General features: G+C 39.1%; 1 protein-coding gene across 2 annotated transcripts in view; it reads left to right on the top strand.

Moving 5' to 3' along the window:
- The window catches only part of SH3GL2 (SH3 domain containing GRB2 like 2, endophilin A1), a 214,127-nt gene that overhangs the window by 36,483 nt on the left and 152,129 nt on the right, over positions 1-25,515 (top strand). The window contains exon 1 of one of the 2 annotated variants that reach the window (XM_032300112.1): positions 19,785-20,039. The exons of the other annotated variant lie outside the window; for it this stretch is intronic. The gene's annotated coding sequence lies outside the window, so the exon portion shown is untranslated. Of the gene's footprint in view, positions 1-19,784; positions 20,040-25,515 lie in introns of those variants that run through there. 2 annotated transcript variants of the gene reach the window in all.

Below are 25,515 nucleotides of genomic sequence, written 5' to 3'. Positions count from 1 at the left end.
TCTGGGAAAAATGCCATTTATCTATCTTTTCAACTTGAGGGGACATGCTTTCTTCACAGATTTCTTTGGGATGGAAAGTTCTTTCTTCTTTTTTTCCATCTTCTTTCTCTGTTTACTGTTTCTAGGTGCTGTAAATTGCTGATCGTTCTCAGTAAATCACAAGCATTCTGTTCTTTCTCAGTCCTGACAAAGTTGCCATTGTGCATAGGTGTATTTGTGTGTGTGTGTGTGTGTGTGTGTGTGTGTGCCATTGTGCATAGGTGTATGTGTGTGTGTGTGTGTGTGTGTGTGTGTGTGTGTGGGTGGGTGGCAGGGAACATGCATGGTTTCTGTAAAGAGGAAAAATAAAAAATCCTTGCCCCTTTTAGATGTGGAAATTAAATGGTTAGGTAGCCAGATCCCTCTTTTGGAGGAAATAGGAAAGATTGGATTGAGCCCTTATGTCAAGGAAATTGACTTGGCTGGGTTTCAGAGACGGGTGGACTGGCCCACTAAAGATCTGTGTCAGATCTAGTGGCACTGGAATTGGGACAGCATAGCAATTTTCTCTAGTAGGGCAAACTAGGGGAAAAAGGCAGGGACCCAACATCCCCTGAGAATTTCCTGTGTGTCAGAGAGTGTTATAGAAATGCTACGTATATTCTTGTGTAGTATGACAACTTTGTGAGCTGTGTATTACTATTGTTATTAACCATCACTGCTTCATAAACAGAGAAACTGAGGCCCAGGAAGGTCATATTTTATAAAGTTCTACAGCTGAGAGATGGGCTGGGGAGGCTGCTATCCTTTTCTACCAAGTGAAGTTTGTCTTTGTTGTGTCTCCGCCATATTCTTTAAAGGGGCAGATGTTACAAGGCTGATGTGGCTCATTGAAACACTAGCATAAGGCAAAAATACAAAGTCCCCTCACAGACTCAAATTTCCCCATACCCAAAAGGCTCTGTGACAGCATTTCCAGGAATAAGGGCAAAATTCTTTTTTTTTTTTTTTTTTTTTTTGAGGAAGAATGAGAGAAAGAAAGAAAAAGAATAAAGGAAAGGAAGAAAGAGGAAGAGGGAGACAGAACAGGGGTGTTGCTTTATTGCCCAGGCTAGAATGCAGTCTAAAACTGGGTATGCCTGTAATTGTGTTTAATAATAGAGACATAAAAAAAATGAGGGAAGAAAATAATTAACAAGCAGCCAACCAATATTTCATTTAAACCTGTAAATAGGTGTGATGTAGTACTGATAAGAGTGTATATTTTGTGTATTTAAAGTGGAGAGTTCTATGAATGTTAATTAAGTCTACTTGTTCCGGATCTGAGTTCAAGTCCTGAATATCGATGTTAACTTTCTGTCTCATTGATCTGTCTAATATTGATGTTGAAGTCTCCCACTATTATTGTGTGGGAGCCCAAGTCTCTTTATAAGTCTTATATATCTGGGTATTTCTGTATTGGGTGCATATATATTTAGGATCTTTAGCTCTTCTTGTTACATTGATCCTTTTATCTTTATGTAATATCCTTCTTTGCTTCTTTTGATCTTTGTTGCTTTGAAATCTATTTTATCAGCAAAAATTGCAACTCCTGCTTTCTATTTATTTATTTTTGCTCTCCATTTGGTTGGTAAATTTTTCTCCATCCCTTTGTTTTGAGTCTTTATGTATCCTTGCATGTGAGATGGATCTGGATGTATCATTCCAATGGGTCTTGGCTTTTTTTGCTTGTCTGTGTCTTTGGATTGGGGGATTTAGTCGATTTAAATTTAGAATTAATAACAGTATATGTGTGTTTGATACTGTCATTTAATGTTAGCTGGCTGTTTTGCCCATTAGTTGATGCAATTTCTTAATTATGTTGATGTTCTTTATTTTTTGGTGTTTTTTAGAAAGGCTGATAGTGGTTATTCCTTTCTATTTGTAGTGGTTCTTTCAGAAGCTCTTGTAAAGCAGGCCTGGTGGTGATGAAACCTCTGAGTGCTTTCTTGTTGACAAAAGATTTTATTTTTCCTTCGCTTATGAAGCTTAGTTTGGCTGGATGTAAAATTCTGGGTTGAAAGTTCTTTTCTTTAAGGATGTTGAATATCGGCCCCCACTCTCTTCTGTCTTGTAGGGTTTCTGCTGAGAGATCTGCTATGAGTCTGATGAGCTTCCCTTTATGGGTAACCTGACCTTTCTCTCTAGCTGCCCTCAGTATTTTCTCTTTCATTTCAACCCTGGTGAATCTGGCTATTATGTGCCTTGAGGTTGGTCTTCTTGAGGAATATCTTTGTGGTGTTCTCTGTATTTCCTGGAGTTGAATATTGTCCTGCCTTGCTAGGTTGGGAAAGTTTTCCTGAATAATATCCTGAAGCGTATTTTCCAGCTTGGATTGATTCTCTTCGTCACATTCAGGTACACCTATCAAACGTAGATTAGGTCTTTTCACATAGTCCCATATTTCTTGGAGACTTTGCTCGTTCTTTTTTATCTTTTTTTCTCTAATCTTGTCTTTTTGTTTTATTTCATGAAGTTGGTCTTCAACCTCTGATATCTTTTCTTCTGCTTGATCAATTTGGCTGTTAAAACTTGTGCATAGTTCGCGAAGTTCTCGTGTTGTATTTTTCAGCTCCATTAATTCACTTATATTCCTCTCTAAATTGTGTGTTATTGTTAACATTTCGTCAAACCTTTTTTCAAAGTTCTTAGTTTCTTTGCACTGGGTTAGAACAAGTTCTTTTAATTCCCAGAAGTTTCTTATCATCCACTTTTTAAAGCCAGCTTCTGCTAATGGAACACAGTCTTTCTCCATCAGGCCTTGTTCTGTTGCTGATGAAGAACTGTGATCCCCTGTAGAGGGAGAGGCATTCTGATTTTGGGCATTCTCAGCCTTTTTAGGCTGGTTTCTTCCCTTCGTTATAAATTTATCCATCTGTGGTCTTTATAATTACTGTCTTTATAGTTGGGTTTCTGAATGGACGTCCAACTTGTTGATTCCCGGCGCTAAAATCTGAGCAACCCACTGTGCCGGCCAAAACAGCGGCTTTAAGATTGATGGTGCTTTTCTGACTCTATCAATAAGGGCAGAATTATTTTCTGACTTCTATCTAATAAGGGCAAAATTCTATGGCCTCCAGGAACTACGGAGGTACCCAGATGCCAATGACACCTGATTAGATTGAGCTTGTCCTCTTCTCTCTCAGAGACCTCTGTTCTTAGGCTCCTCCCAACTCCTGTGGACACGTGAGCTGTGTGCTGCCTACTGGTGTTAAGTTACTGGTAGGACTCTTTGCTGAGTGTTTATTGCACAGCTTGGTGAATTGAAGGCTGACTTCCTGGTGAGCACCCCCTAGCAGGGTGAGATATGGTCCTGCCTGGAGTTTGTTTTGCATGAAGTGTTTACTGGGATTTTTAGCAATTCTCAGATAAATCCATATGATAGCCTACCTATATTTTCTATGAATAAATTGGGTGTTTAAGATGGATATTCTTGGCTGGGCGCAGTGGCTCATGCCTGTAATCCCAGCACTTTGGGAGGCTGAGGTGGTGGATCACAAGGTCAGGAGAACCAGATCATCCTGACTAACATGGTGAAACTCCGTCTCTACTAAACATATAAAAAATTAGCTGGGTGTAGTGGCACACACCTGTAGTCCCAGCTTCTTGGGAGGCTGAGTCAGGAGAATCACCAACCTAGGAGGCGGAGGTTGCAGAGGCCGAGGTCATACCACTGAATTCCAGCCTGGGTTACAGAGTGAGACTCTGTCTCAAAAAAAAAAAAAAAAGTATGTTCTTTTCATTTGTCATTTTCTCCTGATTTAAACATTTCTCCTCATTAATACATATTCATTGTGAAAAACTTAGAACAAAAGTTAAAGGAAAAAAAAACCCATACACTACTTAATTACAAAGATCTCATTAACATAATTCTGTATTTATTTTCTATAGAAAAAATTTTAATGCTAACCTTCTATAACTCAGTCAAAAAATATTATAATCATTTTAATCAGCTGATAATTTGCTCTAGCAGCTTAAAATATTTTTGCTCCATTTCACTTTTTTTCCTGCATGATAGGTTGTTGTTCTTTGAATGAGAAAAAAGTTAAAGTTTGTGGTCAATGGCAGGACTCTGAGAGATGTTTCTGGAAACTGAGATTCAGAGGCAACTTGCATTCAGCTTTCTCCAGGTCACCTTTATTAATGAGGCCCTCTGATCAGTAAGGTGGAGTTATCTACCCATCATTATACTTACTCTACATCCGCCTTTATGTTTTAAGGAAAATATCTTTACTAAGCTGTTTGTGTAAAGCTATATCACACAGTGGATGAAGCACTTATGTTCCTGGAAAAAAAAGATAAATTAGGAAGCTTTTAGATTTGTTTATAAAAGAAATACAAGGCTAGGAAAGAGGCATGATGACTTTATGTAATATAGTGAGTCAGTGACCTGTTTTCCAGAACTTAGCAGCTGCATTTTTTTCCATTGGGGGTAAAACATAATATATGGGTATAACATCAACTCTAGCTAATTGCTTCTCTTGGGACTTAAAAAAAATTAAAATCAATAAGGAGAAATCTGCACTGAACTAATAAAAGAAGGTGATGTATTTTTTGTGGGGTGGTATTTTTATTTTTACAATATTGAAGTGGTAAAGAAAGGGGGAGAGATCTGGGGGTCTGAGAGTCAGAGGAAGCTACAAATGATATAGCAAAGCAAATAACTAGATTACAAATCTTTTGAAATCACGCAGGGGAACAAATCATGTTACTGCCTTATTAAAAAGTATTTTCTCCTCTATGATTAAAGAAGGTATCAACCTTCAAAATCATATCATTGAATATAGTGAGTTCCTTATTTTTCCTTTTCATTAATATAGCCTGTTATTTAGATTATTGCATCTTATCTGATTTTTATGCCAAAGAGTCTGATAAAAGTTAGTTTATGCACTTATTTTTTACTTTATTTCTGAATATATAATACAGCCGGCATAGTATAAAAGATTAGACAGTGATGTCTGAATTCTCCTTCCCCTAGCTAGTTTCCTTCCCAGAGGCAATCATTGTTACTGTTACCATGTTTTCCCAAAGATAGTTCCTGCAAATGTTGGCAAATTAGTGTGTGTTCTTTTTCGCTGTCTCTCTTCCTTCCTTTCTTACACAAATGCTAGCATCCATGATATAATATTCTAGGTCTGTCTGGTTGTTTTTACTTCATGTACTCTGTAGATATTCTATTTCAGTACACCAAGAGCTTCCTTATTGTTTCATAGTTGGTTAGTATTCAGTTGTATTATTATATTATGCCATGATTTATTTAAGCAATATGCTATTGGTAGACACTTAAAATGTTTCCAATTTGCTCCTTTGAACAATGCTGCAGTATATAAAGTTGTACACATACGTAGGTTTGTCAAGAAACAAGTGGAAACCGATAGCTGAAAGATGGTTTTAGGATTGTCCCTGAAAGTTAGGTCTCTGTCATTGTTTCCCAGGCTGGTGCTCCTTGGAACTCTCATCAGGGAAATAGACATCATTGGAGCAGAAGGAAAATAGAATTTCATGGCCAAATAAATTTCGGAAATGCAGTGTCCTTCATTATTCCTTGGAGCTTCATAAAATAACTAGCACCTTAAAGGCTTAATGTGCTCATGTGGTTTTAACAACAACAACAACAACAAACTACCAAAGATAAATTTTCAGGCTTACTTGAGTATCACATACTTGCAGATGCCTGTTAATATCATTCAAGACAGTTTCCGGGAAAAAAATAGTTTGGGAAATGCTGAGCTGTGTGATGACTCCCTGTCTCACCGGTTTCATAGATACTGAAAACTAGCTGTTTGATTTTTCAGCTGACAAATTGCTTTTGGAGTCAAGTTTCTTGACATCTGTAGCTTGTTCACTTCTGGTCCTGCTGCTTAAAGTGAGATACAGCGTATTTGGAAAGTTGCATATCAGGACCATCTTCTGTTTGTGAGCATGAGAGAAGGTGGGATCAGATATCTTGGGTGGAGCCCAGTCTCCAGCTAAAGACTTGAGTTGTAAAATTGTGTTGTAATTTGGGACAAAAATCAAGAAGTTCATTTTGGCTAGGGTTTGGGGAATAGAAATGGGTAAAGGAGAGTTGTAAGGCTTTCTAAAATAAGCAGCATTGAAGCAGAAGTTGCAGTTTGGAGTTCTCTTGTAGAATATGGAGAGGAAAGCAATAGTTTTTTTTCCCTCCAGTTTGCATTGGTTCTCAACCAGGGATGATTTTGCTCCCCTGCTGAAGGGGACATTTGGCAGTGTCTGGAGACATTTTTAGTTACCACGACTGGAAAGGTGCTACCAGCATCTGGTAGGTAGAGATCAGGGATGCTGCTAAACATCTTGCAGTGCACAGGACAAAATACCACAGTAAAGAATTATCTAGTCAATAATGTCAGTAGTACCTCCATTGGTATAACCTTCTCTAATGGGATTCTACCAGGGTTGGAGAGTTAGGAAATTGTTACTCTTTTTTTCTTCATACATGGAGAGGGGCATAAGTCAGCCATGTGCCATTCTGGACTGATGCTGCCACCATGATGCCAGCATTTGATAATAGTAAACCCATGACACCTTATTCATAGTTCTGAAGTTTAGAAAAATGCTGGAAAATGTGAAGTTTCTTCATAATTCAGTCAGCAGTAAAACCTTGTCTGTGTTGCCAGAAAGGTATTTATAGTCTTGATTTACCTGATTCTGTGTGAATGTTAATGTGCTTGACTGTAGGGTGCTGGCCTATACCTGGCTTGGAGTTTTAAATAGTAAACACACTGTATCACTCTTCTAAAGTCTGTAACTTTCCTTCCTGCCTCCTGCCTCCTACCTCCTGTTTCCCTTCCCTTCCCTTCCCTTCCCTCCCCTCCCCTCCCTCCCCTCCCCTCCCTTCCCTTCCCTTCCCTTCCCTCCCCCTCTCTCCCCCTCTCTCTCTCTCTCTCTCTCTCTCTCTCTCCCTCTCCCCTCCCTCCCTCCCTTTCTTTCTTTCTTTCATGAGCTGGAGTCTTGTTCTGTTGGCCAGGCTGTAGTGCAGTGGCACAATCTCAGCTCATGGCATCCTCCACTACCCAGGTTCAAAAAGTTCCCCTGCCTCAGTCTCCTGAGTAGCTGGGACTACAGGTGCACACCACCATGCCCGGCTAATTTTTTTTTGTATTTTAGGAGAGACGAGGTTTCACCATATTGGCCAGGGGGTCTTGATTTTCTGACCTCGTCATCCACCCACCTCGGCCTCCCAAAGTGTTGGGATTACAGGCGTGAGCCACCGCGCCTGGCCTAAAGTCTGTAACATTCTATACTTGGAAACACTTTGGTCCTCAAAAGTTTCAGAGAAGAGATTGTGAACTTATATATTGAACTAAATTTTTGCCAAATTTGGCTTATTTTTAATAATTGAGCTTTTAGTAATATTTGTTGATTTTTTAAATTCCAAAAATGACGTAAGATCATTGTGAAGAGTTTAGGTACAAAAAAGTAGTTATATTATCAACCAACTGTATGGTACTTACTGTGTGCCAGATACTGTTCTCAGCACTTTATATGCAGCAATGAATTTAATCTTCTGAATCCCATTATACCTTTACAAGTGCACAAACCATGGCATAGTAACTTGCCCAAGATCCCCTAGTTGATGGCAGAGCTGGGCTTTGAACTCTGGCTCAGAGAAAAAAGTGATTCATAATCTCAATAGCTGGAAAGGGCTGCTATATGTACATGGGTGTATTTCCCTATAGCCTTCTTTCAGCCTCCCCTACTCAATGTATTTGAGAATTTCCTGTTTTAAATATTTTCTAAAATCTGATGGTTGAATGGCTGCTTACCTATTTAAAAGAATAGATTAATGAACCATAAATTATTTAAACATTCTTTTCTTGTTGGGCATTTAGGCTCTGTCCATTTTTTCACAATAGAAAATTGACGTGAACACATTTATATATAAATATTTATCCATATATCTGATTATTTCTTCAGAGAACATTTTAAAGCAATTTTTTAATAGACTCTATATACTATCAAATTTACCACTTTATTCTCTCATTAGAATTCATTGTCATCAGCAAAGAATCTTAAATGCTTTTCCACTTGATTTCTAATTCTGTGATGTAGTATCTTAAAGTTTTCTGAGAAAATCAGATAGATGTCTGGAAATTTAGTATGATGTTTTTAATTGGTCAGGAAACAAGTAGTTGGAATAACTGATTTTATAAAATACTGTATTTCAAAAAATTCAATTTTAGAGCTGTTTTATTTTCAGGTTAACCCATGGAGTTAAGTCAAGGCTCCATTTTACATTGCTATGAAGAGCTGGTAGAAATAAGGATAATGCAGCATTAAGAGATACTCTGACCTGAATCTTAGTGGAATGTGATCAGTATTTGCCTAAAACAATCATTCAGTAAATATTTATGGAGTATCTGTTATTCAGCATACACTGCATTTTATATTGGGGATCCAGTGAGGAGCAAGTTTATGAAAAGAAAAATAGCGAATACTTACACAGTACCTTTTAGGTGTCAAACACTATTTTAACAGCTTACGTATGATACTTCATTTATTACTCCCAACAACCCTATGAGGTAGATGCTATTATTGTATTCATTTAACTGATGAGACTGAAGCACAGAGACGATAAGTAATGGGCTTGCAGACATGCAACTGCTAACCAAGGCACACACTGACTCTGCTAGTTTGGAGGGGCAGACAGAAGAGGGTTGGTGCAGTACTCTGGGCACGAGAAACTGGTGGCCTTTGTCACCAGCAAATTGGTCCAGCAATCCAGTAATGGGACTGGAGAGAAAGGGAGGGCCCAGAAAGATTTTCCAGGATAGAATTTATCAGACATGGTGATTGAATGTGGAGAGAGAGGGAGAAGTCAAGGGCAAGGCCTAGGTATCTTACTGTGAGCAACCTGCTAGATGATGGGGCCCTTCAGTGAGCCTAGGAACAGCAGGAAGGAATGAGGAGGATTTTTTGGATTGGTTTTGTTGGAGGGTTCTGAAAGATGGAGGGAAGCGGAGCGGCATTGTCTCCAAAATATTTGGAGTCAATAGCTTTGAAGCTCACCAAATATGCCCTGGTAGTTTACTTATCAGAAAATGAGTTTCTTTAAATACTTATAATGTGTAGTTCATGAGAAAGCTTTCTAGCATTTAAAGATGTTGACAAAGTTCATTTGATTGCTGTGATTTTTATGTATTAAACATGTAAAATTTGTGTCATATTAATGCTCTTTTAAAGACTAATTTCAATGCCTATAGACAGCTTGCTAATGTAGTTATATTGTCATTTGCATTATCAATAATCTGTGAATGTACAGATTATTGCCATTTTTCTTCATCGTAGATGATTTTATAGTGAATGTCTTTATGCGTAAAACAGTTTTGATATGCAGGATTATTTCTTTGGAGGTATAGCTGAACCACAATTACTGAATCATGCATATCACAAAATTACTTTCTGGAAAAACTGTACTAATTTATGTTGCCAACTACATGCAGGACCTCCCTCTGTAAGGTCAGTGAGTTGAATCGTCCTGATGATTTCTGTGGCACCTTCATTCACTTCCTGCTTTTTGTAACATATCCTATGTTCACAATCGTATGACGACTTTGTATCCCGGGTCTTTATTTTATTATAATCAATGCCTGATTCGTACAGAATATTGCCAAGAGGTTTTACAAATATAATCAGATAAGAGAGGGGAAATCAGGATCAATTTCTTCAACTCTGTTTAAAGTACTGATGCCAGGATGATACTTCAAGTTGTTTGAGATGAAGTCTTTGTGCCGAAGCCTGGCTGATGGCTGTAAGGGCACTACCCCTCATTAAAAGATGCCTTTCCTTCAGTGTGCAGGTTGCCTGTCTCCATGGTGTAAGTGGTGGAGAGTTAAAGCCATTACATGGATCATTCAGGACAAAAACAAATTTTACTTTAAATTATCTGGTGATTTGGGAGTAAAACTAGGATAACTCTTTTGGACTGGCATTATGCCATAATTGCCGCAGTTTTGGACTTTTTCTACTTTGCCCAATAAAGATGTTGCTCCACAGCCCTTAATTTCTGTAATTTTTCCACCTCAGCTTTCCACAATGAATGTTCCTAGTTTGTGTAATGTCCTTTAGGTTGCTAATTTCTGCCTCCAGAGCCAGGAGATCTGTCTTCTTTGGATTATTCCCAAACGTAAAGTTTAGGAAAATCAGAATCAGACTGTTTCCCTGTTTGTCATTTGGAAATTTCTGCATTCATAAATAATTGCTTGTAACCTTCTAATGAATATGCATTTGGAGTTGTTTTGAAAATTTATTATTTAGGGATTATTTATTAGTCTGGTTACTTGCCAGAGTGATAAATTTAAAAAATGGTTGTCCACCCATCTGCTTCATCCCATAATCCCCCCAAACAGTCATCAGCTGGGAGAATCATAATATGCAAATAAGCCATCTGCAGTGTCTAAATGGGAGGACAGCTTCCAGTTTTTAGTCAGAAACCTGCCAGGGGCAGGGTAGTAATTTCAGTAGCATTCTTCAAAGGGGAGGATCTCTTAAGAGGCAGCATGATTAAAAATGCTTCCATAGTAATAGAGACACTAGAACTGGGTATCCAGGCACTTGTGAGCAACAAATCTCCTGTTTCAAGATTCAACCCCACCTGTGGGATACTCATGTTTCATCATAGTTGTCCTCAACTTTATTCTTTTTATACCTCTACAAAGACAAAAAAAAAAAGTGATACCAATAAAAAAAATGTGGAAGACTGTTAATTGGGATTGAACAGTACCTGTGGTTTCCTCATGTGACCGTTGACTTGTCTTATTCTACAAGAAAGTGGGCTGGTACGTAGGTGCTCTCAATGTCCTTAATTTCAAAATGAGGAAGGCCAGAGACAGCCATGGTAAGTATAGAATAATGAATCCTGAGCCTGACCTTTTGGTCACTCCTTTGGCAGGGTATGTGCTTGGGGGATGAAAACCAAGACTTAAAGACTGCCAGTCCCCTGCTGCAGTTTTTGAGAGTAAGAACTATACTTGCTATAATATGGCAGAATGAAATTATACCTGCCCTTTTCTTAGTTCTTCCCTTTTATTTATTTTTTAAGCATTCATTCTCCTTTAGTTTGCTATTTGGAAACGTGAAATAAAAGCTCTGGTTATGTTCTTTCCCCTTGCCCTTCCATCTGACTGAGCCCCTTAGTGATAAGGGTGAGGGATGAGATGTTAGTCTCTGGTGTTTAAGGTCCCCACAATATGCCTGAATGTTCACAGATGTAGAAGCCGTGTCCCATCCATAGGGGAAGCTTGTGGGAAGCTAGCTGGAGAGGTTCAGAAAGTAGAGTTGTTGGATATATGGCCCTAGGTGTTGTATACATATGTAGTTCAAATGGAGTTAGGTTCTATATACAGTAGTATGTAGACTGAGAACAAAATGACCTATCAATCTTAGGAAATGAATTGAGAAGAAGGTTGCCTGTGAAGGACAAGTCAGAGACAAAGTAGGAAATCCAGAAGAGATTGAGATGTTCTGAAAGTTAAGACCAGACAATGTTTCAAGAAGAATGTAATCGGAGAATGAAGGTTCAGTGTGTTTTGCTTGCGTTTGCTTTTTATTTGGGAATCACTTCAAATTTATGGAAAAAAATTACAAAGAACACCTGTTTATCGAATCCACCTTTTCTTATATTTAACCCTATTTACTTTATAATTTCCCCCTCCCTATAGCCCCCATATATTTTTTCTGAACCATTTGGAGGATGTATTAATATATCATGTCTTCTCAACATCTCTTGGAAAAGAAAAAGCAGGAAATATGATGCATTTTTTCCTCAAAAAAATGTATATCATGGCCCTTCTACATACTAAGTATTTCACAAGAATTGGGATATTCTCTTTTATAACCAGCACTATTATTAACTTGAGTAAATTTAACATTGATACAATTTTAAAAATCAGATCTAATATTCATATTCCAATTAACCAGTTAACCCAATGACATTTTTCATATTTTTTTTCTCTCATACAGGTTCTAATCTGGGGTCAAATACTTGATTTTCTTTCATTCATTTGTTTCTTTTAATCTGAAACATTTGCACAGCCATGGTTTTTCTCTAAATGACATTGACACTGTTTAAGACTGCCCCCCACCCCTTAAAAATGCAGTGGTTCTCAGTTTGGGGTTGTTACTACCTCATGAGTAGATTCAGGGTAATGCAGTCTCAGTTGGGATATTGTGTAGTGGTATGTCCTTGACAGGATGTCAAATCTGCAGGCACCTAGTGCCCATTGGTGGTGGTGATTTTGAACATCCCATCACAGTGTTGTCTAGTTTCTTGATTATATAATTATTGTTTTCTTTTTCTTCCCTTGCAATAAGTAGTCCGTGGGGAGCTAATGTAAAGTCATGTAGACATCCTTCTTCTCCTCAAAATCAATGCAAGGTTTAGCATCCATGATGATTATTTCTGAGTTCAGTCTTTACAGTGATAGGTGTGCAAACATGGTTTTCCATCTCTGTGTTCTTTCCATGTTTACCATTCAGCATTTGACATTCTACTCTAAGCAAGAGTCTTACATCATTTCCATTTATTTATTTTTTATTAGGGTGCACTCATGAGTTCCCATTTTCCGTTGGGTCATAGTTCACCGCAGCACTCAATGTGAGCCCTCAATCAAATTTGAGTTGGCCAGTGGGGGCCCCTTCAAGCTGGCTTCTGTGTCTATGTGGCACGTTCCTATCACTTACTTTTGACAAATTTTTCACTTTCTGGCATAAAAATACGATCAGGCTCGTCTTGTGTATGCTTTAGCCCTGGAGCCATCCATTCCTTTGAGAAGCCCCGATTCCTTTTAGTGGTGAAAGGGTACAGGCACTCTGGTCTGTGTTTTCCGTGACCCTCTCTGCTATGTGAAGTGTTCGGCCCAGGCTTTGGGAACTATGCATTTCGTGGTAGATGTTGGGTCAAGTGGAAATCTTGGGGTACTGAGGAAGAACAATTTTGATTTGCAATTGTTAAATGAAGAATATATGTTCAGAGTGTGAGTGAGATGGAAATTGTCCTTGTTATTTAGTTTGTTTGTAGGCCTTGGCTAGAGTTGGCCTGACAGATTGTATCCCTTTCCCTCTGGCCGTACTTTTTTGGGAGGGGTCTGGCCTGCATTTTAATGAACATTTTGGCACTCTCTCATGCTTGCATTTTTTGTTGTCTTTTCTAATTACCACACTCTGTAGGTGCCCCTTTAACATTGGCTCGTCCTCTGTGAAAGGGCAGGGGGAGGTGATGAGTGGAGGGTATTCTGGTTCCCTTGGGGTGAGCAGTCTGCAGAGGCCACACAGTCCACATCTGTTGTTGATTGAATCCTGGTCCAGAAGCCCTGCTTTGTATTGCTGGGTGGAATGAGCAGAATCATTACTGTGGCAACACAGCGTTCCTTTTTTAAGTCCACTCCTTTCATTGCCCCCTAACTTGCAAGTCACCTGATGGTTTCTGGCACTTTCTTACCAGTTTGGAGCTATTTAAAATACATTCCTACTTTTCTTATTTCATGGGGTCTTCTGGACAATACGTTGTATGATAATCAGGCAGAGATCAATTCCATTTTATAGACAAGGAAACAAGGCAAAGAGAGTTAGTTTCCAATGGGGAAGTTTAGTCTCTTTTCCTTAGTAAGTAGCAAGGAGCTAGTAAGTGGCAGAACCAGAACTTCAGCTCGGCACTTCTGCTTCTCACTCTGTGCTTGCTTCTTGTCTTAGTCATTCAACAACTGAAGAAGAAATGTGAGCCCTGTAGAAGGGGCTTAGGCACAGGAATTGGTGGGGGTAGGAGGTAGGGTAGATTTCTTCCTTCTTAATCAGCTTCTTGTCTGAAGCTTCACATATTGGGGGTATCATTTTTCAGTGTGAAAGAGAGGCTGAGTCACTTTGTGTCTTCATGGGGAACCTGTCCCAGGATGTGTGTCCTAAACCCCAGGCTTACCTCAAGCCAATTAGAGAAAACTGTGTGACAGCATGAGTCTCACTGCCTGTAGTTGACGAAGCAGAGCAGAAAAGCTGTTTTCTTCTCCTTGTCCTTTATTTCAGACTTCCTCATCTCATCTTCCCTACCTGGGTTGATGAACTGTCTTGTGGGGCTGGGGAGGTATCCATTTGGCTCTCGGTTTTGGTTTCCAGAGGGAGGCTCTGGCTGCAGGACACAGCAGATGGAGCCTGCAGGAGCCCATGTTTGTACCTCGGCAGGTGTGGGTCCGGGATGGGTCTGACCTCCACCTGGCACCTGCTTCTTTTATTGCCTCCATATGTCAAGGGGATATGAGCCCAGGTGAGTGCTTTCAGATTGCTCTGGCCTAAAGCAATGTTTGGGAATGGCAGGAACATGTTGTGGGGGAACAGGGACCTTTGCGAAGGACAGTTGAGGAGCCAGTCTGAGGTTAGAGGACCACACAGCTGCCCCTTCTAGAATCCTCGCTAGGCTGGAGGTGTGGCTTCAATAAGGTCCTAGTTGGGCTGTGTTCTCATCTCCCTTTTATTTCCAGCTCACCTTCCTATGAGACAGAGAACTGGCTTGATCTTTCGGGAATAATGACAGAACTCTCAAAAGGTGCTGGATCCCTAATTGCTTTGCTGGGTTCTTCATTCCTGGCCCACCCCAGAGCTCTTTTGGAAGTAAAGGCCTGAAACTGTGACCTTCATGCCTACAGTGGCTCAGCTGGAGAAGGAAAGTAACAGACATGAAGTGTTAGCAAGCAAACCTCATCTGTTATTTGACTTTTAAAATCACAAATAATAATTAATCATCATTACAAGGTGTTTTTAATGTGGTCACATTGGCATGAAAAATTTTAATTCTGAGAGTGTAATTTGTATGAAATGCTATGAATATAGTAAATTAAAAAATAAATTCTTGTGGCTATGCTCTGATGGCATTTCAAAAAGGTGTTTGTTATCCTACCCTGCCCCTTCATCCCTCTGTTACAACTGTGTAGACAAAGGATAAAACTCAGGTAAACCTCCTGAGATAGAGTTTCCAGATGGCATTAGCTGAAAAGACACCTGGCACCCAGAGAGGCCGTGTGGCTCTTTGTACACAAACCATGGGGATTGTTTATTTTTACTGCTCTAGTAACTCAGTACAACAGTGGTCTGGGAAGATTTGGCTTTAGCCTCCTCTCTGTTGTGTTTTAACCTCTTCATATCTCACACTTCTTACTTTTCTCCTTTTATAGAATGCAGAGTGGTTGTGATGGTGAGTTCACAGAGACCTAAGAGCTCTAGGAGCACTACACACTGGGGTCAGTTGGGGGTAAATAGGGGAGGGACGGTGCGGGGTGGGGAGCTGGGGAGAGATAGCAAGGAGAGAGATTCCAGATGTAGGTGATGGGGAGGAAGGCAGCAAATCACACTGCCATGTGTGTACCTATGCAACAATCTTGCATGTTCTTCACATGTACCCCAAAACCTAAAATGCAATAAAATAAATAAATGGGGAAAAAAAAAGAGCTCTAAGTTCTTTTGGGTCACAGGAGTGATTTCTCTTTTTTGCAGTGTAAGGTACGAAACATTAAATACCTGAGACATGACTGTGAGACCATGGTGAAATTACCCCGAGTCTCAGTTTCTTCTCTGAAACACGATTACTCATTCAGAGTAATAGACTGTATCTTAAATGAGCCAAAATGGATCAAACATTTAGCATTGTAACTGGCACATGGGCATTCACGAAGTATCTGACTCTTCTCTGTACCTCCTTTCTTCTGTTTACGTGCCTCCAATAGACATAGAGTATATTGATTGGCTGGAAGTAGAGTAGGAAGATTAATCTGTTTCTTAAATGCAATACCAAGCTTAAAAATGCATCTCTAGTTCTGGAGATGTCCAGATAATGATATTTTGGGGGTGTGTGTGTGCATGCACATTTATCTATTTGTGTAAGTTTCCATAAATCTGGGTCTACAAAATGAAATGTGGCTTTCCTTGCTGGCTTCAGACATTTTGATTTTGACAGATGTTAAGGTAAGAGAAATAGAGTAAGAGCATACATTTAGAGCTAGATGCCTCAGCAGCTGGCTTGGAGGCTTTTTTTTTTTTTTAAATGGGTGGCTGTAATTTCAAGCAAACAGTTCTGGGTGGATTTTGTCTAGCTCAAGGGAGAATTGTATATTGGGCACTAAGTATTAACGGGTGAAATCCTGCCAGCTGCCCTTTTATAGATCTTTGGTGTGAAGCAAGGCTTTGTATATGTTGCCAGGCAAAAATTGATATTGGATCCAATTCCATCAGAGAAGCTTTAGTATTTTTAGAAGTAACACTCACCCTAGCACAGCATGCGGTGATATATAATACCAACTGTTTATAAAAATCCATGTTTTAATTAATTTATAGAAAGTGAAATTACCTTGTTTTTCCTGATGCCTTCTGTCTGTCAAACAGAACAAAACTGCATTAGAGTTCAAGATGTGGCCTTTGCAGAGGACTTAGATGAATTCGGATGTTGACCTTTATAGTATGAGGACTGCATGGAGATTGGATGGTTGGGAGGCAGGAGACCTGAGTTCTAGCCCCAGTTCTGCCTTCTAATGAGTGTGTGATCTGGACCTAGTCACAGGTCTTTGTGGCCCTCAGATTGTGTAGTTATTAAACAAAGTGGTTGTAGGAAATTTCCATTGTGTTTTAAGTTCAATAAATTATTATGATTTCATGATAGAAATGAAATATTGTGTGCAAGTCTCTTTCCTAAAATTGTGAGATCATGTCTGTGAGATCCATGAAGCTTTGGTGGTTCTAAAGGATACTTTGGGGAAAATGAGATTTAAAGAACCAAGATACTGATTTTTGGTGACTTAGCACTATATTCTTGCCATTTTTCACGGATTCTCTTGTTTTGTATTTAAAGAACATTTTCAGATTGCCTTAAGCCTGTTTGTTTCCTGTTTACCCAAGTTTCACTTTGCATTGATGGGCTATTAACAAGGCCCTAACAACACCTATGTCCGGGTGTCTCAGTTCAGGAAGTTCTGTAGTACTGTTCGTGCCATGGATTTGGACTTTCAAATCTTCAGCACCTATTTTTTTCTGTGTATATTTTGGTTTCTATAACACACTGTTTGAAATGTGGTTCCCAGGCCACCTATAATGGAATCACATGGAGGTGCTTGAAAAAGTGGCATGTTTCTGGTTAATGTGCATTCTTACTGGAGCCGAATCTCTTGGGGACAGACATAAAAAGCCTCATAGTTTGCAGGTGACTCTCAAATTTAAACTGGCCTCAGAATCACTGTTTTTGGAAATCAGGGTTATACTTCTGTTCATGTTCTTAGAATCTAATGTATAATTAGAATTCAATGAATATTTTTGAGCAATAAGTCAGCACATGAGTTGCTGGATTTGTGGTAGTTAATTAGAAAGCTATGCGATACCTTTACCAGCCTTTTTATAATGAAGACTCTGAAATGTTTATTGAATGACTGAATATTACTGATAATAAGGTGATGGAAATAATTTTTCATTCACAAATTGCTAACATACTGCCTTTCATTCACAAATTGCTAACATACTGCCTTTCATTTCATAACGGTCTTCCAAAAAACAATATTATTGTGACTATTATTGACTATAAATTGGATACTTTTGGATACAGTTCTGGTTGTACTGAAGCGTTTTTGACCTTGTGTTACACACACACCACTCCCTTTGGTGGAAGCTTGCAGGTGATCACACGTTTCAATGCTGGGAGGGCTGTCATGCAGACTGAATGGGAAGGGCAGAATGTGGTAGATGGTTAAAAAGCAAAAGGCACATGCTATGACTTTTCACTTTTTTTGTTGTCTTAAGACTTTTGTGATAGTCACATAACACCAGTGGGACCGGAAACTAGGGCAGGCCAAAGATGCACTGATTAAGGAAATTATTGCTACTTAACAGTTATTCTGGAGCTCAAATATTTCCTGTTTATTATGCAATAATGTAGCCTTTTGAGTCTCCAAATCCCATTTGGCAGAAGAGGTTGGGGGAGTTGGAGGCAGTAGCTTGGATCCGAGGCTCAGTCTCTTGTCTGCTGTTTGAGGGGCAAGGTGGGGCAGGAACTGTAAAAAATTCACTCACCCATGGTCCTTTTCTCCTACAATGACTGTAGAAGATTAGAACTCTTTAACTGTTTAGGAATTTGAGTGTTCTGCATAAGAATCCAATTAGGATGATAGGAAAGACACAACTAGCAATAGATTTAATATGTGATATCTGATAGCATTTTAACAAGTGTACAGAGCCTATGCATGCAGTGATTGTTTGATACTCTAGTTTTAAGTTGAGTTATAGCATAGAGATGGTGACTCTATAGAGGCAAAAACCAGAATTACTTTTGCACCAACCTAATATTAAGTTTGTATGTTTCACATTTGTAGACTTGTTTCATCAGCAGAGCAGTTTCCGAGGGTTCAAGGAAACATTGTTCGATGTTTTCTCTCATCCATCCCTCTATGAAGGGATGTTGAGAGGAGAGTTTGTTTTGAAGGTGCGGTTCTTGCTTTCATAGCATGTGGTTAAAATAAAAACAACAGTGTGATGTTCTCACATCCTCTCTTACTCAGACGTAGGGTGTATTTAGTGAACCTTGGCCATTCTAACAACTGTTCCTGCTGCTGTTTGTTGTCTTGTTCTTTTCTGGGCTTTAATGTAAACCCACCAGACAAGACTTCTGGCAGTTCTGTAGATGGAAACTATAAGGACTGAATTTGTAGGTAGGTGGTTTGTATCCTGGAGGAAGCAAAGCCCATCATACTGGATGTTCACATCAGCTGGGTTGGATGTCAGTGTTGGCGAGTCAGTGCTTTGAAGGGCTAAATGTTTTGATTACCACCCCCAGGCGTAATATTTTGGGTTCAGTGAGGCTTTAAAACATCCTTTATTCTCCCCACTTTCCATCATCTTCTGCAAACTTAATAATTTCCTATACTTTTTCGGAAAATGAGCCTTTTAATCTCCCAATCCAAAGCTGGAGGAGCCTCACTTTGAAAAGTAAACAGTTGTCTTATTTATAACTTCAGAGCTGCTCCTTGCTTACATGCTTATGTTTATGTTTTTGAAATTGACCTAAAAAATGTCAATACTTTGTTATGGTTTTGAGATTTATCTGACAGTTCTTTTCTGGGCATGTTAAAAGTCTTAATTTTCTTGGCAAAACAATTTTCCTTTTAGGGTTCAGTATCTTCTTTTCAGGGTTGTTTCTAGAAAGATTTTAAGATAGTTTAAGGGCTTTCTTAACCACATAAAACAAAATTTTCTCAATACACTTTGGGGGAAATCAATAATCAGTGTTAGAGTAATCCTAATTAGTGAATGCCATTTGCTCTAATGCTAGATTAAAATTGTCCTTGAATTTAAAAATTTATTAAATCTTAGTGCCAAAAATTAAAGTAAAATATTACAAACAAGTTGGGTTTTTGTTTTAAAAACAACCTATTCATGGCAGTAGATAAAAATAATAAAAAAATGCACAATCTCTAACACAACTGTTTTTAGTTTTGCATGTTGTTTCCATATATGCTGACGCAGCTACAAAGCACTTATTGGAACTACAGTAATTATTTTGATTTTTGATTTTTATCATGTATCATTGTTTTCATTTTCTCATATACTATGCAAACATAACTGTCATGGCTACATAATGGGCTATCCAGGTGATTTATTGTGAGAATGCCTATATTCTTAGAATTAAAATTCCATCCACTTATTTGAAATTGTAGATGATGTTGTAGGGAACATATTTTTGCCTATGTTTTTCTTTTAATGATTATATCCATAAATTTGGACTTTAAATTTGGAATTTCTGGGTCACAGTTATTTTTATGGCCCTGAAATAATATTCTGTTTATACTTTTAGAAATAGTTTTTGTTCTAACCAACCAGAGCACAAGTGACAGGCAAGCTTTTGGCGTTAGTGCATAGATGTTCTTAACGCATCCTGAATATTTTGTGCTCTCATTGTGTCCCTGCTATTTGGAGCCTGCCTGAAAAAGATTCTGTCAGGGGCCTCTGCTAATTAAATTGAATTAGTCCAGTTTTGTTACAAACAGGTAACTGATTTTTGTGCTTTATTCCTTGATACTTATTGCTGAAACTAGTTTTTATGAAAAAGGGAGAGTATTAGCCTGAGGACAAAAGTAGTTTGGAGTTCTGAGTTCTATAGAGGAGCTGCCAGTATTAATGAACTATCACTTGGAGCCTGCAACCTGCCAGCCTCGACTTTTCCTCTCCTGGGCCAGCCATCATTGGTCTTCCACATTGCCTTTCACTTTGCTAACTAAGGCTTTTCAGTACCTTCTGGTATAGGTCTTGTTTCTTAAGGGAGTGTGCCCTCAGTAGGGGAACTGGGCAATCTGGAAGGGAACTTCTATTTCACAGCCATGTGGGAATGCCAGTAGAATGGGACTCTATGATGAGTGTGGGTACCTGCCCTTCATGGCAGGAGTGGACTAGAAATCACTTGGTGTTACTGCAAGGCCAGTCCATTGATGTGCACCTCTGATGTGGGAGAATACTACTTTCAATGACTGCACTGCTGCCAGTGACGTTAAAAAGTCTTCCATGTAAAAGCATGGGTAACTGCTTAACGTGTATTAAATGAAAAAGCAGAATACGAAATGATCTAGGTACTGTACAAGTGTCCTAAAATTTTTGCATATGGTCAAACTAATATTAATATAAGAAAGTGTAAATAGCTGTAATAAGTTATTGTGAGAGTAAAGCCATTTCTTTTTCTTTTTTACAACAACATGTTCTTTAGTGTTTTAGCACATTTGTAGTAGAGTTTTGAAGTTATTTTTGCAAATAAGATATGTAGGATTCTAGGTCTGTGAAGTAAAATTGAATGAAGAGGATTTGACAGTCTGTTTAAACTTCTGGAAAATAAAGGTTGAAAACAGTAAGATTTTGTCTGTGTATCTTCTGAAGCTGAAATGAACACTGTGCCCATTTTGCTCTATGTCCATTGAGTATTTTCTAAAGTATTTTTGGGGAGTAGGTGTATCTTCAGCTGAAAGAAGATTTCTAAGTGTCCGAGTCCTTTAGGAAGCTGAAAGTTTTGAGTTATGCAAGTGTGCCTTCAGTGTTCTTTGGCAACAACCCCTTCCTGCACTTTCTTCACTGTCGTGATTTGTGTCTCGAATGACTATGTCCCTCTTCCTGCTCACAAAAACTTTGAGCTTAGTTGTGTATACCTTGCATAAAGCAATAGAGCACAGAATTAGAGAATGCTGGTTCTGGTCCCAGATTCCTGATGTGGAATCCTGGCTGGTTTTGGGACTGTGGGCTCTTGAAGGGAGTAGCCTCATTTGTACAGTGGAGACCGCAAAGTACCCTCAGGGTAGCTGTGAAGATGGTGAGTATTCCTTTTAACTATGAGAAATCAGAAAAATATGGAAAACCGCAAAAAAGAGAATAGAAATAACCCAAACTCCACAACAGATTTTGCTTTCGTCTTCTCTGATGATGAAATAAAAGGCGTTGGCCATTGGGGAAGTAAAGATGTTTGAAAGTGGGGTGTTTCCAGACACCCTGAAATATATGCCTCTTTTCTGCCTATGCCTAGTACCATACCTCACTGATTGTCACCCACTAGAGATTTAGCTTTGTGTTCCGGGTCCTACTACTACATTTTGTGACTTGGGCAAATCATCTAAGTACTTCTAGGTGTTCTTTAAGGCTTAAAAACCAAGGTTAGTTTAGCTTTCTCATCCTTTCTTTTCTTAACCCATGACTTGGTTGATTTATGGTTTGTTCATTTCCTTCATATGTCCTCAGTGAAAGGAGCAGAGAAGATGAGTTTGGATATCTCAGTCAGCCAACAGCTTTTGAACAGACACTCTTCTGGCCCAGAAATTACAGAAACACATAATACATACATGATCTCTGGCTCTTGGAGCTTGTGGCACGGCCCTGGATAGGGAAGGGTAAGCATCCTGATGCTATAATGTGATGGAAACTTCTGTGGGGAAGCATAGGATTCAGTGCCAGTACTTGTGATGCAAGTAGTTATTTGAGCATTCCTCTTATTTGTTTTTAACCGTCTGTCTTTTCTTTTCCTTTCCTTTCCTTTCCTTTCCTTTTCCTTTTCCTTTTCCTTTTCCTTTTCCCTTTCCTTTTCCCTTTCCTTTTTCCTTTCCTTTTTCCTTTCCTTTCCTTTTTCTCCTTCCTTCCTTCCTTTCTTTTCTTTCTTTCTTTCTTTTTCTTTTTCTTTTTTTTTTTTGGAGACAGAGTCTCCCTCTGTTGCCCAGGCTGGAGTGCAGTGGTGCAATCTCGGCTCACTGCAACCTCTGTCTGCTGGGTTCAGGCAATTCTCCTGCCTCAGCCTCCCAAGTAGCTGGGACTACAGGTGCATGCCACCATGCCCAGCTAAGTTTTTGCTTTTTTAGTAGAGACAGGGTTTCACTGTGTTAGCCAGGATCTCCTGACCTCATGATCCATCCACCTCAGCCTCCCAAAGTGCTGGGATTATAGGCATGAGCCACCATGCCTGGCCTGCTGTTTGTTTTTAACTTTTAAGTTCAGGAATACATGGGCAGGATGTGCAGGTTTGTTACATAGATAAACGTGTGTCATTGGGGTTTGTTGTACAGATTATTTCATCACCCAGGTATTAAGCCTAGTACCCATTAGTTATTTTTCCTGGATCCTCTTCCTGTTCCCACCCTCCACCCTCTTATTGGCTCCAGTGCATCTTGTTCCCCTCTATGTGTCCATGTGTTCCCATCATTTAATGCCCACTTATAAGTAAGAACATGTGGTATTTGGCTTTTTGTTCCTACATAAGTTTGCTAAGGATGTAGCTGCATCCATGTCCCTGCAAAGGACATGGTCCCATTCTTTTTTTTATGGCTGCATAGTATTCCATGACATATATGTGCCATATTTTCATTATACAGTCTATCATTGATGGGCATTTAGATTGATTCCATGCAAGTTCTTAGAGACCTTCAAAGAATATTTGAGCATTTCTTACTGGAATAAAGTGAAAATCATGTGGCACCTGGCTGGCTCATTCAGGAGGCCTGGGTTTGAACTGCTTTATCTATAAAAGCTCTATTTAATTCAGAGTTATATGCCTAAAAGGTATACAGCACCTGCATCCTGGAGGTGGGGATGCATTGTTCTTGAGTTCACAAAGCACCTATTTAAGCTGAACAACAGGTACCTGCTGTGAGATTGGATGCTGTGAGTCTACCAAACTGGGAAATCTGGTCTATGTTATCTCCTTAGAATGTCTCTTGGAGTCAGCTGTGATGCCCCTAGGGGTTCAGGGAGAAAAATGAGTGGACATCTTAAGGCTCTTTGAGGATTTCCTGGTTGCTTCCAACTCAAGTTGAGGAGTATTACTGGAAGGTTTGGAAGGATAAAAGCCACATAACAGCAGTTTCTGTTTTCTCTAACCTCCATTTATCAGTCTGGTCAAGGCAGCAGGTAACCAAGAGGTCCTGAATGCAGTGTCTAAGCTGTATGTGGGCCCAAGACCTGCCAAGGTATTCAAGTACAGCCACACTGAAGCTTTGCTTTCTAGGCACAAAGTTTGGTTATCTTATGTTTCCTTGCCGTGCTTTTCATAAAATATTAACAGGAGTTAGATGTTGAAGTTTCTCAGTGTGTGGACAAATATGCAGGTGCTTTCCAAACAATATTACATTGCCCTTTCTGCAAAACTGTTTGTGTAAGGAAACGTTATAATGTATAACAGCATGGCGTTAGCTGATCAATCATTCCATTCTCCATGTTGATTGATCATAGTGCTGCAAAATGACCTTCTTCATTGTGCCACAATACAGCTTCCAACAGTGTTGCCGTTTTGATACTGTTGACGGAAATTAGGTATCATTTTCTTTTTGTCCAGGAAAGTAATTTTCCCACTGTGCAAGTTTACTAGCCATAGAGTTAATAACCCTCACCCTTATATCAACTTGAATATTTAAGTTATTCTGGGAAACAATTTTAAGTGGGTATTTAATTCAAATCTTGTTACTCTGTGTCCACTGAACTGACACAAGTTATCTAATCCTTGATTTAATCTTTAATACCCAAATCAAAATTAAGGCCAGCTCTGTGTTTATTGTTAACAACAATTGCCTGCACTGCTTTTCCTGGGTGGTTTTCTTTATGGTTTAAAATTCATTGCAGTGATCCTACTGTGTTGGACACTAGCGTAAAAAGAAGGTTTTCAGTCCCTTCATTTGTGGATGTGTTGTTACTGCTAAGTTTTCTTACAGTTTGCTTGTTGTCGGATACTTGCTGTAACCTGCCACTTGCCTAGAAGGGAAAGGAATATCAAACGTGAATCTAGTGTACGAAGTATTTATCGCCCAGATGGTCTCTTCCGTTCAGAGAAGAACTGAAGTTGTTGAGCGGAGTTTGCCGTAAATGGTGGCATCTCAGTTTGATAGCTTTGGGACAGGAGCACAAACATTTAATGGTGGATTCAGGGCATGTTATATTTCAGCCCAAAGTTGAGACCAAAGCACTTTAGCCACATATTTTATTAATGAAGATTATTATGTGAGTAAGTGTAATGAAAATGGAAGTGGATGGGATATGGCCATCAGATTCAGGCCCAAAGAGAGTATTCTTAAATTCCCAGTCTTACATAAGAGGCTGCTTTGGAACTCTGGGGACATTGTCTGAATTCTCATAAACCTCTGCTTATAGCTCCCTTGTAGCACTTGTGCTGTTTGTTACTGCTTTTATGTTTGTGTTCTTTACTTAGTTGGGAACTCCTGTACCTAAGAACTGTGTCATTTTTTTTTTTTTTAGTGAATGAAGTTATATAAAAAACAGCATTCCACCCTGGGCTTCCTCAGGACAAGGAAATAGTGGCAACAACATTATCTTTGGATGCACAATGTGGTTTGAATCCTGTTTCTTTTGTTTGTTAGCCATGTGCCTTTAGGCAGGTGTCTTGTCCTCTCTGTGCCTTAGCCTCCTCAGCAGTAAGAGTGGGATAAAAACCTCAGAAGTTATTAACATATTCAGAACAACCTAAGTGGGTGCTTTATGGAGTTGTGGCATGTAATGAAGTCCCTAGCATAATGTCATGATGACTGATAAACTCAATTAAACACTTGATATGTATTCCTCCATTCAGCTTACCTTTTGATCTTAAAGCACTGATTTCATAGGACTGATGTTTTTCGAGATATCCTAGAGAGGCCCTTAAAAATTTCTTATTTCTCATTTTCAAGTCAGTATCAAGAAAAGTCCTTATTTTGGTAGACATGTATTTATCCATTGTCCAGATATTTATTGGGTTCCTGCTGTATTCCCGGCCCCGCGTTGAGTGCTAGAGGTATGTAAACCAACAAAACAGATACATTTTGGGTTGGTCTAACTGGATGTTAGTTAAGCAGTAGAGATAGACAAAAAGTCAACAATTGAATGAAAGCATTGTTGTGAAGTGTCTTGAGAAAAATCAAATGATGAGGTGGAAACTGGTTGGGGGTGGTGGAAAACTATTTTGGATAGGGTGGTGAGAGAGTGCCCCTTTGAGAAATGATATATAAGCTGAGACTT

The sequence above is a fragment of the Sapajus apella genome, unplaced genomic scaffold (genome assembly GCF_009761245.1).
Source record: "Sapajus apella isolate SASKATOON/1434 unplaced genomic scaffold, GSC_monkey_1.0 scaffold42, whole genome shotgun sequence".
NCBI lineage: Eukaryota > Metazoa > Chordata > Mammalia > Primates > Cebidae > Sapajus > Sapajus apella.
This window is presented reverse-complemented; position numbering and strand designations above follow the sequence as displayed.